At 37.1% G+C, this 17,903-nt stretch overlaps 2 long non-coding RNA genes across 2 annotated transcripts in view; one reads left to right on the plus strand and one right to left on the minus strand.

Moving 5' to 3' along the window:
• LOC309696077 overlaps positions 1-17,903 on the minus strand; it is a 55,776-nt gene that overhangs the window by 21,863 nt on the left and 16,010 nt on the right. The gene's annotated exons all lie outside the window — the stretch shown is intronic.
• Positions 168-17,903, plus strand: part of LOC309696074 — a 60,347-nt gene continuing 42,611 nt past the window's right edge. The window contains exon 1 of the long non-coding RNA XR_014273321.1: positions 168-220. This is a non-coding gene — a long non-coding RNA (uncharacterized lncRNA). The remainder of the gene's footprint in view (positions 221-17,903) is intronic.

Here is a 17,903-nt window from a genome sequence, read left to right on the forward strand (position 1 = left end):
AGGTTAACAGTCTGGCAGTGGGTATTGGTGAGTGCTGGGTTCGAGTACTCTCAGTGATTGCAAAATGGAGAACAGGTGCACCTACTTGAGCCTCCTGGGCCACACCCGCTCCTGAAAAACAGTAGTTAGTTTTTCACACCCATTCACACAAACAGAGGAGAGACAGAGCAAACCGTAGAAGGAGAGGCAGACAGAATTCAGGCCAGCACCTGGAATACAGGTGAGACCATGACACAAACATTTTTCGCATGTACAGACTGCATGTGTTGGATAGGTGCAGTGATGTTACTAAGAGGTTTGTGAACTCTTGTTGTGAAGCCTCAGTGTTAGCATTTATGAAGCAAAGTGTATATATAAAAACTTAAATGGCAGCAATTTTTTTTTTTTTTTTTTTTTTTTTTATGGGTATTGAGCTGGATTTTTGAAGCAGGGTAACTGGTGCTTCACTGAAAACATGATTAAGTCCATATGGTAAAAGACAGTCTAAAGAAGGGATTTTTTGTCCCATCAGACAGATTTACAGAAGGCAGCAGTATTTAAGCTCTAGGATACAGCAGAAGCAAATGCAGAGTGATTTCCTCGGTTGTCTGTATCTTTCTTGGGGCTACTGTAGAAGCATTTGCTGTATTCTTTTTCCCTGTTTCTTGTTTAATTTATCATTTCTATTTGTGTATGTATTGAGAAGATATGGGAACAGGCGTTACTTTCAAGGCATGCTGTGTACTTCTAAATTATGTTTTTAGGTTCATGATTAGAATTTTTTTTTTTTCTTGTTTATTTGATGCATCTTGGAGCTTCAAAATCAAAAGATCTTTTAAAATCAGACACCCTCAGGTAATCTATAGATTTTTGTTTGCTTTTGTTCTCCAGCCAGCGGCACAAACCCTAAGAATATTAGGCATTCAATCACCAAAAACAAGGATAATTCCCTGGTCCCTGTGGAAAATTTGTTGATTACTAGATGCTGATTACTTTTCAGTTCAATGCCAGTCAATAAATCAAGAAATGAACTTAATTCAGGTGTAAAATCCTTCATTAACACCACCTTTAGCGTAAAGTTAACTTGATACTGATATATATATGAAATTCTTTTAAAACGTGTGTGGTTTTTTTTTTTTTTTTTTTTTTTTTTTTTTGGGAACATATAGTTTGCGTTCAATGGTTCAATTTAACATCAGGTCCAACATAATATTCACATATTGAGTGAGATAATTAGTCGATTCATCCACTAATTTAATTATAGCTTCATTATTTTGAGATGTATGATGGTGGATGCGAACAAGGAGAGGCGTGTGAAGCCACATTGGTATTTATAGAAGAGAAAAACCGTCTGCTACATTTTAAAGTGCACTTCAACAAAATGGCATCAACCTTAAGGTCACTCATATTTGCCCAGCAGTGAACAGCTCAGCACATCCATGTTTAATTTAAGAAGAGGCCTCTGTGCAACACTTGACAAGTGAAACTATTAAACAAAACTCCACTGGACAACAGAAGAAGTTCTCATTTAACCAAACAAGGTGATGGGTTTAAGCACTGGGAGTCGGGAGGCAAATTATAAATTCATGAAGGTTTTGTAGATGCTTTATTGGCTTTAGGCTAAACCTCATTGCCAAGCCTGTAAACTAAGTTTGACAGGCCCCCATGTAGAGCAACAGGAATGGGGAATAAGCCTCTCACTGCTCATCCCTCCTTTACAGCCTGAAAACTTCTGGATCACAACAGCAAGCAGAACATGAAGGAGCTGATATGGAGATCAGCTCCCAGCGAGGTTAAGCAGGGTGGGGAACCACATCCACTGCTCTGCATTCATGATTTGGAACAAAATATGACTTTGAAGAGGGGAAATCCTACTGGAAGTGGAATGTGTAAAGGTTTTGTCAGTATTTTTCAAACATGAACAAGCCTCTCAGGACCGGGTGATGTTGATAGCTGTGTCAGGAGACAAAACCTGAACTGACAATGACTGTGAGGCATACTGTGTAGATTTAGGAAAGAAGCATTTCTACTGAGCTTCATTTCATATCAGAAATTATAAAAGTAATGATTCAATAAATGCATGACTGGAACTGAGTTTGGTGCATTAAACATGACATGAAAGATAAAACGTTCTCCTCCAAACTCTAAAGCAGGGCTTTAAACAGTTTTGTAAAAGCTTATACTTGAATACTAAATGCACATGGCGCATTAGAGGTCATAACCTCCACTGTGCAATATCAAAATATAAGTTACAAATATAAGAATTTATTTTTCAACGGGCTTATGCTAACACTAATTGTATAAATACCTTGGAGTACACATTGACAATAAACTGGACTGGGCTAAAAACACCACAGCACTTTACAGGAAGGGCCAGAGTCGTCTCTATTTTTTGAGGCGACTGAGGTCCTTCAACATCTGCCAGAAAATGCTGAGGATTTTCTATGAGTCTGTGGTGGCCAGTGCGATCCTCTATGCTGTTGCATGCTGGGGGAGCAGGCTGAGGGTCGCAGATGCCAACAGACTTAATAAACTAATCCGTAAGGCCAGCAATGTTGTGGGGATGGAGCTGGACTCCCTCAAGGTGGTGTCGGAGAGGCGGATGCTGTCCAAGATAAAGACAATGTTGGATAACACCTCCCACCCACTCCATGACATGTTGGTCAGTCACAGGAGCTCGTTCAGTGAGAGACTGAGATTACCGAAAAGCACCACTGAACGACACAGGAAATCATTCCTGCCTGTGGCCATCTCCCTGTACAACGCATCCACTTAACACACTGTTTGCTGCTACAACTACACATGTTTCTTTTCCAAATATTTATTTATAAGTGACGTATGTATGTATGTATATATATATATGTATATATTGTACTATTCTTAGTTAGCGTATTGTCTGTCTTGTCTTAATGTTGGTTTAAAATGGAGCACTGTAACAAAAAATAATTTCCCCCAGGGATCAATAAAGTATTCTGATTCTGATTGTTAAAGTGTAATGCTTGGCTGGAAAACATTGGGTTTGGCAATTTGATTGTTTGAACCTCACTGTAATTTGCTGACCAGGGGTTTCATGATAAACAATATAAGAAAACATAGCACAAAAACACAAACCACAAACTGTCAATATCATTAATGAATAATAAAAATAAAAGTAAAAACACTATAACAAAAATACAAGACCAGTGACAAGGGTTACATAAGAAAAGCAAAAAGGATATTAAAAGATGACGACATTTCAAAACCAGTCCATAAAAGTGTAATTTTATAGACTGATGGATCTTGAAAAGGCACAAGTAACACAATTTCTTTAAGTGATTTCACTCATGTCAACACAATTTTCTTTTTACTTTAATGCATCATTATACACCTTTTAACACTGCGTAAAGCTGAGCTTAGCCTAACCCTTACCACTTGGCAAGTAATTTAATACTACCAGTCATGGCATAAAAAGTACAAACATAAATGTTAAACTGTTAAAATGTCAAACTGTGCTTGAAGCAGCATGCTATTTTTTTCCATTTCTAAGATCATCATGTAGTCTATGGAGGCTTCACCCTGCATCCACATGACCCAAGCAATCTGCTGCTATGCCCTGGTGCCAAACGCCACTAGACACCCCCTGTGCCCATCCACTGAGCTGTTTTGTCAGAATGAGGAGGGCCTACACAATATAAACCCGGGGTTACTGTTGCTCATCATTTTATAGATACAATAAAGAATATTTCTCTCTGTCTGGAGAAATTAGCTTTTAAGGTAGGCAAGAGATTTCATAAACTGACAGCACCTATGTAAGTGTGTCAACTGCATAAATATCACACAATATAGATATCACACACACAATGGAGACGTGTAGCAAAATATACAAATTACTGTTGCTCAATACTCAAGCAAATGTCACTACGTCTTGTAGCAACAGATGTGGACATATTGTCCCAACATGCACTGTATATTGTTTATAACTCAATTTACAAATGACATTTCCTGAGGAGGACTATTTGTTGTTGCAATGATGTCATGCCATTGTGTGAATACAAAAGAACTGGGGGAAGAATGGCAGTCTTTGTTTGGTAGTGTGTGTGTGTGTGTGCGCGCGCGCGCGTGTGTGTGTGCACACTTCCTGATGGATCAGCTAATCCCCAAGTCCTGCTTATAAAGACATTTCAAATCTCAGAAATTAGTTGTAATTGTGATACCTTTTTTTAATAAAGGTGCTGTTTAATTTATCACAAATTTAGTGAAGCTATAGTGCACAGCAGTACTTTAGTATGTTTAATATGTTTTAGTAATTGTTAGTTGGGTAAAAATGCGATTAGAGCTTGTGAAGTATTTGGTGAAGGTATTTTTTTTTTTTAAACTCTGGAATCTTTGAGACTGTATGTTAACTGCTTTGCTTTTGTTGTAATATCTGTATTGAGTTTCCTAAATCTTGCCTCTGACATATGCCCTCCAGACCAAAATAATTTAAGACTAAAACTACCTTATAAAAACTTCAACTAAACATTTTTAAACAATAAAAATTAAACTGAAACAAGTAAATCCACCCAGGAAACAAAGTAATTTAAAAATCAAAAAGTCAAAGTGAAATAAAAATAAACAAATTAGAAAATACAAAACTATAATAACTGCCACGATGTATTACAGTGGAGAAAACTGCAGTGTGCAAGCTATTGATTATTTCAATGCGTGGTGGTTTTTTGTTTTAGGCTCAGATCCGGATGCATTTCTTTTAAACATAAAAAGGGGCTTTTGATGAAACTCTTAACATAGTTTCAGCACAAAATTAGCTAATCGTTATTCAGAGACATAATCACAGGACAAAGTAAATTGTTATCTTGGAATTTTACCTTTGGAGTTTTAAATCGGCAATTAAGAAAAAGCTTGCTTTATTCAGTGCATTTGGGTCCACAGAATTTTTACACCTAACACAATGCTGTGTTGTGTATGGAGAAAGGAAGGGAACAGCTTGTGATCGGGGGCATACCGCATCATCTGTTAAATTTGGTGAAATATGGTGGAAGCAACATTATGAATGGCTGGCAGTGGAATTGGACCACTACTGTTTATTGACGATAAACAGGAGAATGAATGTAGCAGGATGAATTCAAACATGCGGGACTGTACTTTTGCTCAGGTTCAGCTAACTGCTGCAAAACTGATTGGACAGCCCTTCACATTGAAAATAACCAAAAACATTCTGCAAAAGCAACCTTAGAGTTCAGGGCAAAGAAATGAAATATGCTTCAATTGTGAAGTGAGTGCTTTTCAGTTCCTGAAGACAACTGAAGGCCGAGAGCAGCTGTGGTAAAATCCTGGCAGAGCAGAAAAAACTCCACTTTCACGGTGCTCAAAAGAAAAACTGTCGCTTAGATGATAGCTGCTTTTAACGTTACATTTTGCTCTTTAATGTGGCATGAAAGAATAATAGATCATCTCACTTGTGTGAATGTTTATCACTGCAATGCAAACAGGTGATCTTGAATATGCATGACACAGTCAAATCCTCCCAAACAAAACTGCAGGGCCAGGCACAGCAGGAGAATCCTCCTCATCGTCTGTCGCAACAGTCAGCGACAGGTGCAGTCACTGCCTCCATTTTCACAAAAGCAGGCTCTAGTACTGTATTCACACTGTATGTTCCCAAATTCAGAGCAGAGTATAATTAGTGATACATTACTTGTTCCACTATGGTGACAGCTTTCAGTACCTGGGGTTAATGCCTCAAAAATATCTTAAGTATAGAGTAATATTTGGTCTTTCTATTGACATAATGCCTTTGTATTTTAAATAAAAGATCTTATCTTGAAATTAATGATGATTTTATGCACAACTACTGAATGATGGAAGTAACTTCTCTAAAAGTGCACTAGCTGTTTAGTCTTCATTTTTAGTTAATTTGATTGGAACCAGAGCCATAGGAAACAAATTTGAATAAAGGGAATATGACCATGACATAAAATGCTAATCTGTTAGAGGAGGGGATAAGAGTAATTAAAGACCACAGGAAATGAAAATGTCAAGTAAGGCAGTTTGGAAAGTTCTTAAGAAAAAAGAAATCACTGGTGGGCTTCACAGTAAACGCAGGACACGTTTTCCCCGGCAAACAACTGTAGCTGCTGACAGAAAAGCCCTTAGAGCTGCCGTCATCAATCTAAATGATCTGATTGATGATCTCTGTGAGGGTTCAGTCTACAAGCTTTCAGTCCTTCTAATGAGGAGCTTCCTGAAATGGGACACAGCTGCTGCTTTTATATCTGCCCCAGTGACAAACAGTAAAATGCTTTTACAGTTGCTGCATTGAGCCAGTGCATTTCTGATTTCTAAGACCTGAAGTAGACTTCAGGTAGCAAATTTGTGTCTCCAGGTGGTGACAGTCAGTGCAGCAGTGGGTCAGGCCTTTTAATCCCCGATACAGTGCCATGGGTCGGTCTTGCTCTGAGCGTATTCAGAAGCACATGTCTGTGTGAATAATTGCCTACCATGATGATGATAAACATCATCCCAGACAAAGACCTTTCCTCATTGTGAAAGTGGACACAGCTTTGAGCTTAACACCAAAGATTGATGAAGTCACATAAAAGAACAGACAGCAGCTATCCAGAGGGAGCAGATAGGTCTGAGATCTCCACAGGACTGAGGCTAAAAACCACACAGCCACTGGTGCGTCACACCGAGGACTCCGACACGGGTCATGTGCCAGTAAGCTGTCATTAAAGCCAGTTAATAAATCAGAAAGTGCTTCATCGTGTCACATTGTATATTTGATATGCTTCTGCTTGCAAACAAGGATTTTCAGCTTAAAAAAAAAAGACAAACCGTATACTTTTACTGCAATTTGGCTTTTGCTTTATCCACCCTTTCTTTTAGTGTACTCAACAAAGGAACTGCTGATATTTGGAGACATTGCAATATTGTTGCACTGGAGTCTGACAAAACAAGAAATCAGACAACCTGACAGAGCTGAAAGAGGCCAAAGGTTCAGGCAGTTTTATTTGGAAGTAACACAGGGACTGACTGCAAGTGAAATGTTAGCGATTCATTGCTGCAAGGAAAAACTGTGACACTCTGTACTCGCATGTGTCAAAGAAAGCACACCTACTTTAGGTTTTTACACACCAAAAAAAAAAATCCCCTTATGCTTGCCAGGTGTTAAAAGTGGGTAAATACAACCTCAGATGAACAATAACACATTATATATTGTACCTCATCTTTATCTATTTACTGAAAACAAGTGAATGTGAGAGGAAAAAGAAAGTTTACCCCACAATTCAACCACTTGTAGAACAAGATTTTGCAGCAATACCTTGAATAAATTCTTATGTCTCTGACTTTTATTTACAGTGTTGCCTTAATTTATTGATGCTCATGGGCATTTGTTTATGCACAGCTCTCTGAATGTACTACCACAGTATTTCAGTCAGATTTGAACTAGGCCATTGCAGCACCTTGAATCCCCCCCCCCCCCCCCTTTTTTTTTTCTCTCCCTGCAAATGTAGATGTACTGATGTGCTTGAAATCATTGTCCTATTTTATGACCCAGCTTGCTTTTTCATGCTTTTTTTTTTTGTTTTTTTTTTTTTTGTGTGTTTCCTCGCATTTGACTCTAGATTTTGGTATGCAAAGGAATTCTTGGTCAACCTAGTGGCAGAGGTTCACCAAACCTGTTGTGCATTAATGCAAAACATCTAACTTTGGTCTTGTCTAGCCAAAGCACATTATCCCTCAACTCTTGTTCTTTTTGCAGATACAACTTTTCTAACTCAAGTTGCACTGACATGTTCTTTTTATAGAGAATAGACTTTCTCCTCACAACCATTCCACACAAGCCATACTTTTTCAGACTCTTTCTAATTTTCTGTCATGAACATTCACATTTAACATGCTAACTGAGGCCCACAGAGTCTCAAGTGTAGCTCTTGAATTTTTCTTTTCAATTTCTGAGCATTGAAAGGTCTGACCTTGGGATGGATTTGCTGGGACGATTGGCATTGTCTTGAATGTTTTCCACTTATGAATAATCATTTTCAATGCAGAATGATGGACTTAAAGTTGTTTTGGAAATGGTCTTCTAAACCTTACCAAGCTGCACTAACCATTGCAGCTCTATAATAAGTCTTCCCTCCTTGGCATTGTGTTAACATGCACCTGAATGCTTCAGATTAGCAAACTATCAAAACCTCTGCTTTTATAGAAGTCCTCACACTTGGTTATGATCAATTGATCAATGTGATTAAATCAAAGCAGCAGCTGGCTGCTACTTGCCCTCCTATGGCGGCAGTAAGGGTTTCTTGTTTTTTGACATTTGACGGTGAATAAAGAAGTCAGAAGCAAGTCAAAAAGATGGAGGAAAAAAAAAAAAAGGACGACCAGTGGAGAATTTCGAGTGAATCCACAAACCTGTTTTATCAAAAATTACAGTAGAAATAGAAAACACGGAAATGTAGAAAATGTCTTTCTGTTACATTGTTTTCCACCACAGACCAGTTAAAACTTTAAATTATTGCAGTTGCCACATGTAATATATGTTAGTCTACCTCAATGTGTTTGTTCCATGTCTGTCTTTCGGTTAGGTTACTTCCTGTTTTATTTTGAAGGTCAGGTACTCATGTGTTTTGTTTTTCTGGATCTGTTCTTTGTTCTTTTCCTGATATGTATTTAGTTTGTGTGTCTCCACTAAATCTTTGTTCGTTTTGTTTTTTGTTTTAATTCCCGTTTTATATTTACCTTGTTTGCTTGTTTAACTGGCTGTTGAACTTGGCTTGGATTTATCCTGCTTTCAGCATTCTTTCATAAGTCCCATTAAAGTAATTGCTTCAGTTTTCCACCTGCCAGCTGGCATTGCTTTGTGTCAGCATTGGGCCTGCTTTTGAATGAAGCTGTAAAACGTAACAGTTGATGCTAACTGCAGCAGTGCTTGTACCTCTGTCAAAGCTGCAGGTCTTATTTCTTAAAAGTTGGTTCCTGAGTTTTAACGCAAGTTTGTCTGGTTTTTGTTTCGGGGTGAGTTTCCCCCCAAAAAAGTGTGTTTTTCACTGTTTTGTTTTGTTTACATGAGGCATCAAGGCACTGATATCCAAAGATTCCAAATGCTTATCAGAAAAGTGGAATTGACGGTAGCACAACTGTGTGCCCCCCCCCCCCCCCCCTTTTGTTTTGTGTTTTTATTTATTTTTTTTATTTTTATTTTTTTCTGTTTCTTTTAAATAGTTCTTGCTATGCAATATACGCACACAGTTTAAGCACAGATCTGCACATTTGCACACTGTATATGAATGAGGGCCGGTGTCTTTAGTTGTCTGTTCTATAATGCACTGGACTTGGGGAATAATAAGATGGGTAAGTCATTCCTAGCTCACCAAATATGGATCCTTGTAAAGGAGCCCTTGGCATCACATTTAAATTCACTGCATAAGCATAATGTTTTAATGTTGACTTGAAGAGTTTAATACAGCATGGCTGAAATAGATATAGGGAGGAGGAGACATTTAAAGCAGAGTCACAGTGAATGAATTTTAATGAATGAATTTAAAGAATAGAAAACTAAGGACTGAATAGCTTGAGGAGACCATTGTAGTACCATTTAAACTAAAAATTCAATTATTTAGACTGGGGCAAAAGTAAAGTGATGAAAGACACTGAACAGGAAAAAAAACAACAACAAAATCTGAGAAATCTTCCAGATAAGCTTCAAGTGTGTAAATTTGGTAGCTTTGTTACAGGAAATATTAATTTTCAAATGAATAAAGAATATAATTCCTTCAATACGTCTAAACTGTCTCTTTTTCTTTGAAAAAGAAAATCAAAGCTTGCTTTATTTAAATAACCAAAAATATGGGCTCATGTTTGTGTGTTATGACTACAGTCAACAAGCAAAATATATCAAGGCCAGATTTGGCTCTTTGTGAAAGTAAATCCACATTTCTTATAGTGATGTGCAGAAGAATCTGGTTGTTTGCCAGTGTTTTCAGATAAAGTTTTGTATGTTGTTGTGTTTTAAATTTTTCTTTCACCCTTAGGGAGCAGAAATGAATAGATTTAGGTCATTGAACTCCCAAAGTGGTGAAAAATTATGTTTACAGTGCTTGTCAAATGTATTAGACCACTAAGGTTTATGCCATTACTGTCTTAAATTAAAACTGTTGGTTTGTGCAAAAGTTTCTCCAAGCCTATAAAGGAGCGATCATTAAAAGGAATTGAACATGATTCATTGATATGCAGAATTCAATTGAGGTATTTGGCGATTAGACTGCAGTGGGCCATCACAGCTGAAAAGAATCCCAGTAGTGACAGGGATTAGGGCAGCGCCCCCCCCCCCCCCCCCCGGGAGTCTAGGTGCTGATGGTGGAGATGAATGGAACATGAGTAAAAAGGGGAGCGGTTGAGATGGGAAGGCAGTGGGTTGCACAAAGGCATCTGTAAGGATGAATGACATATGAGCTTGAGATTTTACAGTACAGGGAGTGTAGGCTGATTTGCCTGAAAAAATTGTGCAGAAAGATGATTGGATGAGACCAATTAAGTCACAGCGAGCTTGACAGCGTGAGAAATTGGATGTGATGTAAAGTTTAGATTAACATCACTTAGATTAACACCTGAGAAGCAGACAGATGTGTGACTACTGATCTTCCTTACAGAACTTATTTATGCACAAGCTTCATTGTTATTGTTATCAATGACCTTTTTTTTTTTTTTTAAAAGGAGGAAAAAAAATAACAAAACGCAGTAATATTTTTAGATTAAGGTGGCAAATCACACACTCCTGAACAGAAAAAATAGTTTTTAAGGGTTAAAATGTTATGCTGACTTCTCCAGTGCGCCGACTCATATGAATTCATTTGTTTTTGATTTCTTGTTTGTCCTTTTTATCTCAAAACATCTCTCTATAATAAAGTTGTTCAAAAATAAAACAAAATAAATTAAATTAAAGTTTTCATATACCCAACACAGAAAATGCTTTCCTGTTTTATTCTCCCTCTAGATCATCAGTTTGACCCCCCCTTCCCCCCCCCCCAAAAGTAGATGAATAAATAAACAAAATTAAAAATTGCACAATACACTCTTAAGCAACAAATTACAAACAATTTAGCAAGTGGGCTACAATTTCCTTTTTTTTTTTTTTCTTTTTTTTTTTGTCAAAGTTCAAAAGTTAATTATCTGCAGTCAGAATGTTTAAGTACAGTAATAATACATAAACCTTGATTTTCTCTCTGTACACTTAATTTTATTTTGGACACTACGTTATCTAAAGGAGTACTTATCGAGGGCACACTTCACTCCCACAATAATGCTCTCTAACACGTAGTGTCTTTTTTTTTTTTTTTTAAATCCTCCACCCCATCAACACACTGAATTCACCATATTCTAGTAATTCAATAGAACACACATGCACATTCTATATCTCTGTCTAGATGTAACTGAAATGAACCTTTGTTTATGCCAGAAAGCATTTTTGCATCCTTGAAAATAGCCCTCTTAATGAAGATACAAAGTTTTGTAAAATGCACATGCTGCACTCTCTCCTACCCACTCTCCCACCATGACTCAGTTTTTTATGTCCTTATCTTGTTGTCTGAGGCACTCTTCTTGCCTTTAAATCAATTTCCTCCATGGGGATTAATAAAGTTGAATTGAACATGAGCTGAAGCAGATATGAAGATGTGAAGGCAGTGTGGCATCTCTTTTCACATAGTGAAATTAAATATAATGTGCTTATCCCAAATGCCTCTGACAGGATTAACCGCAATGATTTAAGGTTTTCCCCCCTGGGAATTCTGCACAAAACCACCCCTCGACACACACACCGCATGCTCGCGCACACACAAACACCCGTCGTTGGTGCAGTAATTGACTTGGTTGGGGTGGTAAAAGCTGGAGAACACAGCAGCAACTTACTCATTCAAAGCATAATTTATGTTCACTTGAGTCGGCCGTTACGTGTGGGGGGAAAAACTGTAGTCTTTGTCAGTGTCGTGTGTTGGCTCTGAAGGAAAATGTAATAACATGCTCTATGTTGCTTTTCTAGACGACTAACTGTATTTAACGGGGACAAATGTTTCCCCAGGCGGTGCTGTCACTGTTGGTGGTAAATATGAAGTGTGCCTGTAACATAGTTTTCTTCTCAGGCCATCTCATTTCTGTCAGTGTGCAAGGGTATTGTGACAAGGTGACAGGAAATATTTAATATAACAAACAGAAGTGAAGATGGTGTAGGTACTTGTTTTAGATGAATTATAAATCCAATTCAAAATGTTTCATAACGAATGCAAATATCAGCTTAGAGTAAAAAAGTGAACCGTCGAAAAATATGAAAAAAAATCTTTAAGCCCAAAATTATATAGACATGGACAGCTGCAGACATCAAGGCCAATTACGTAGTCTTATTATACTTCCTTCTAGCCTGTGTTAAGTCTGTTTGTAGGAAGCATGAGTAGTTGCTGCACTGTTTTTGGAAATTGTGCAGGCACATGGATACTTGCAGGGAACCTTGTGTTTGCCCTCCAGTGAGTGACAAAATTTACATTGCTTGGACACCACTTGAGGTATTCCTACTACCATGTTTCAATGTGGGGTCTACCCACTGTGTATCATTCACCCTTCTGCTCTTATCAATAATTGCTTGCTGGGATTTATCAGTCATCATTCTCAGCACTTTAGTTTTTTCCATCATCCACTGTGAAATGCTGGTATATGTGAGGCCAGCCTGGGAGTGTTTTCCCCTCCTGAGAAGTGGTTTCGAGGCACTACTCAATCTCTGAGATGAGGAGGTTCTGACGTTGCTACTATTCTTTATGCTGATTGGATTCTTGTTCTTTATTTAGCAAGTCTTGATCTAGTATACAAACTACAGATGCTTCATGATAGGAGATGGTGTTACTGGGATGCTGAAGTTAATCTGAAGCAATCTCAATGCGTCAGTACCTCTAAGACTACCCTTTCTTTATTACCCAAATAGGTTAGCTTAAACACTAATTTAATGATGACTTTTATACATTAAAAAAAATGCATTCTAGTTCCTGCTGTGTACAGATCCTTGTAAATCCAAACACTTCTGGATCTTGCATGTGTATTCCTTTCAAGGATCAGAGACCAAACACTTGGTTGGTTAATCTCTAATGAATGCCAGCTGAATGATGCTTCAATTAAAGGATCCAGCTGAAGGAAATCTGTCGTTTTACACAAAGGAATTAACATGTTCAATGTCACTAATATGTGGTGATGTATTTGCTCATTGCAGACCCATATGACACATTTTTCTCAGACTTACCAAACCGACTATATAGATATAAATAATTATCTTTTGTTTGTTCGTATGCAAATTTCTCATTATGCCCACTCACAGTAATAATACAGGCAGTGAAATGGCAGACGGCCTAGAGCGTCATCAGTTACAGAGAAGGTACGTGATTTATACTGTGTATTCAGAATATTGACTCCCACTTCCACAAACATGCCATCAAATACATGGGCAGAAATATGTCTAGCCCTATTGTCCTACAAAATATGCATATTTTTCTTCAGCAGCTGGTTTCTGCAGGGTGTATCCCCAATGGCACTAAACCATTCCAACCACAAAGGGACGGTCCGATGTAATCGGCATACGCCTTGGCTCACATCAAAGCCCTCGCTAAGCTGAGATTGCATCTTTCTCCGCCCACTGTTTCTGTCCCAGCAATCACTCTGGGAGAACATTTGAGGTGCAGCCATGTCTTGATCAGAGAGATGCAGTAGATAGTGTGATATAGCTAAACTGCTGACACAAGGCTCTCAGGCAGATGGCACCTTTTGATTCTGTGCCAAAATATTTCCTCCGTTGGCAAGAAGCTCAGTATTTCTTGCTATTTTGCTATCAAGTGAAAAACGACAGAAAAGTCATTTCCATGAAAATGCAATGAAACAAATGTCATAGTAATAGAATATCACAGCCTTCCACGCTGCATTCTTTTGAAGCACTGACTCGTCTTTAACATGCAAACTCATCTTTAATTCATTCACTACAGCGGCGTAGCCTTCCTGTGATCCCAATTTACATTTTAAATGACAGTCGTTAATGCTAACAAATTAGGCAACTGTAGCTATAACAATAGGGAATCCCCTAGCTGCCGCACATAAAAAAAGACAAACAGTAAAACAAAGAGTTCTCATAAAGACGAGCGCACAGTCTTGCTGTTCATTGCTTTTATTACAGTTTATACCTTAAGTCACACTGCTTCTAGTTAGCAAGTGAAATATCCACAACACTTAATCCAGTGTCAGTTTTCTCGGATATTCAAAATGACTTGCGGCATTTTGGCCAAGAACCTTTGTTTTGCCAACCAGACATGCCTTGAAACATGCTTCTCTCTATGTGGCAGTGTGTCATTTTGTAGTGAATTGTAATCGTGCCAGTTTGTTAGCAGATTGGAGTTTTAGCTACACAAACAAGTCTCAGAGGCAAATCTATTCTAAAGGCACAAATGTGTCATTGATTTTCTTCATCTCCAGCTATTCTAAGCAGTTAGTGTGGCAAATCATAAAACCATATCAGTGAAATGTTGCTGTCTTGCCCTATAAATACTCTGCTTTGAATACTAATTGGGGGTCTTACACATTTACTGTAAGAAGTTCAGTCATTTAGTTTTTCTAATCCCGATCAGAGTCATCTGAAGGCTCCTTTGGTGGCGTTAGAAAGCTCGGTGAAGTCTCAAGTTTTTATAGATTTAATAAATTCTTTTTAATGGAAGAGAACTTTTCATAACATTAAGAGTGAATACTCAATATGGAGTTATTGCTGATTGGTCATGGTTTATAATCTACTTGCAACCTTTATCTTTGCAAGTGGCCAGTCAGGTTGCTGTCATCATATCATCCAGAGGTAGCTGTGTTTGCTACGAGGAAGCACTAAGTTATCAACTAATTCTAGAAAACCTAGATAGGGAGATGTGGTCACGGATAACTGTTAGTTAGCACTAATCAAAATACATCTTTGACTGGTTGACTGGAAATTTTCTACACATTTTAAAGTTTTGGAACTCATTAACACCTTTTTTTGTTTGTTTGCTTCAGAGATATGTGATCCTCACAGGACAGGCACTACAAATCTATAGACTATGATGCTGCACATTAAACAGTTCAATTCAATTTTATTTATATAGCGCCAAATCACAACAACAGTCACCTCAAGGAGCTTTATATTGTAAGGTAGACAGAATGTAAAGTATTTCAAATGAGCTCAAACTTTAACATATGCTGCAGTAATATTATCTATTATATCAATGTTACCTGTTTAACACTTATGGGGAACATCTTCTGCAGAATTTTTACTTTTGATACTTTACACAGATTTTTTTTTTTTCCTGAAATACAGTTGCATGTGTACTGACGTGTTTTCTTGATTCTTTTCCAAAAGAAATATTTTGTAAACCCCCCCCCAATTAACTTGTCACTGTCAACTAACGGTAATTAATTTTGGTCATAAAGGTGCACCATGCAAAGTGCAGGCAGACAGTCCAAAATAGTATGTGTTAATCTCATCATGTTTATGTTGAGTTTCTACATAGTGGAGAAATAGTGTTTTGTATTTCTTTTGTGTGTGCATGGGGGTGGGTAGCATCCTGTGCTGTAAAAGTCACCGCACATCACTGAGTTAACCACATATTACAGCTGTCTTCATTCATGGTAAAAACCCACAGAACACAGTGGGAAGCAAAGTTCACCCTAATTTTATTTTGTATGGGAGCATATGAACGTCTGAAATGATATGATATAAAATGCCAGCCAAAGTCCTTGCACCCTTTGGTGTTTATGTTAAATGTGCTTCTTCTGTCCCGAGTCCTGTTTCAAACAATCAGTGTCTATTGCACTAAATCATTGCCAGCAATTCTAAAAGTCTATACAAGTGGCAAGAAACAAGCCATCCATTCATCCAAGCAATTGGTCTCGGAGCCAATTGCTTTTCTATTATATTGAATTTGCAGGTCTGGTCTGAAGATATAGGCAAACAATATATTTGATGCATATTTTGTTTATTTAAATTTTAAAACTAAAACAATAAATCAGCAACGCCTTTCAGGTGTAAAATGTGGTAATGAAACCATCACAAATTCAAGGGACGTCCATCAAGATTGTTTATGTTAAAAAGTTAGTATTGGCAGAAACTGCTTAAATGTTTGGTGTGCCTAGAAAAGGCCTTGAAACAAAAATAATGATAAAAATGTTGTTTAAAAAAATAGTAAGTTTAATGGGATATTTCATTATAAATACTGATTTTTAATGACATTCTAATGAAGGTGTATGACAACTGTTTTGACCAACCAATGTTTCAATCTCACATCCTGTTACCTATAATGTCAGTGGTTAACCAGTAATGTTACCAGCCAAAGAAACTCTTTTGCTAGTTAAAGAAGGGCCTCTTAAGTTTCATAATCTCTAAACTGCTCTCTATAATCTTATTGTGTAGCCAATTAGTATTTATGTTTCAAGAAATAAATCCTGTGTTATTGGAAGAATTCCAGAAAACTGAAGATTTTATACTTTTTTTTTTTTTATATTATTATTATTATTATTATTTTATTTATTTATTTTAAAATAGCTTTTTTAACTAGCACAAAGTGGCTTTTATATGTACTATTTAATGCCAGTTAAGGACTTCAAGCACTGCTTTCACAAACTGTTCTCTTGCTCAGTTGTGCACCAGTGCCTCCCACTTCTCTTTCTATTCTGGTTAAAGCCAGTTGGTGCTGTTCTGTAAAGTGAGTAGTTTTGTGAAGTCTCCTATTTTTTGTGAATTTTCTGAATGGAAAAAGCCCTCATATTTATGGCACATAAAAACTTCAGAAAGATTCTTTTGATCATAGACTATAATCAGACCAAGAAAGGCTGATGTGGCAGGTCAATGAGCCAAATGCATTGCTAGAATAACAATCAGCCTTTTAACATAATCTCACACAGGAGAAATGTAAGTTTATAATTTTGATCCATTTCGTTTTGATTTAAATAATAATTTCTTAGTGAAGCTTTTAAACAGTGGCATATCTCACTTTATACATTTAACACATTAACATCAACATTACACATAAAATCATCACACATCAGCCCAGTTAAAATATTACAAGTGTATATATTATGAAGTCTGATGCTTGTAGGATCTTTAAAATATGATAAACAATGTTTTAATAGTGTTTTTTTTTTTTTCATTTTGGACATATCTTTAATTCAGAACTTTATTTTTGCGTCCTAAAGTTTTGGACAAACAGCAGCACTGATTGAGTTAAATGTATTACTGATGGTCTGTGTCCAAGTCTAATATTGCTTATGTCATATAATATTTCTTAGTATGTCGTAACACCGTTATTCAGTTGTTTTTTTTGGTTTTTTTTTTTTTGTTTTATTCCAGATGTCCAATAGTTGTCATTTGGATGAGCTGCTGGCTATATAGTGATAGCACTGATTTAAAAAAAGTGACCTAAAAACAGCACTAGGACAAAGCATCTAATAGTTTCTGGTTCAAAATCCCTGTAGAGTTGCAAAATGCATTCTGGGATACCACACAAGCCTGCACATGACAACAGAACTCATGAGAAAGGCTCTGTTCTGTTCTTGGCAGGCACCATTCTCTAGTTTATAGAGGTGTGTGTGTGTGTGTGTGTGTGTGTGTGTGTGTGTGTGTGTGTGTGTGTGTGTGTGTGTGTGTGTGTTGTGGGGTTTTTTTTTTCTCCTCCTCTCTTTGGAAAGGCTAAATTAAAACAGCTGCAGGTTAAAAACCAAAAGTAGGAAGTTAAACCAGGATCAACCTGATGGTTAAATGCAAAGGTTAAATAACATTATTGTTCACTGAGCAGCAATAACTGTGTTATTTAATTTAAAAATTTTATTAAGAGAATTATAACTGGGACTAATAATTTATTGTATTTCAAAAGTCCCACATGTTTCTTTTTATCCAAAGACCTGAG

Source organism: Aulonocara stuartgranti, assembly GCF_965226115.1.
Source record: "Aulonocara stuartgranti genome assembly, chromosome: 19".
Classification (NCBI taxonomy): domain Eukaryota; kingdom Metazoa; phylum Chordata; class Actinopteri; order Cichliformes; family Cichlidae; genus Aulonocara; species Aulonocara stuartgranti.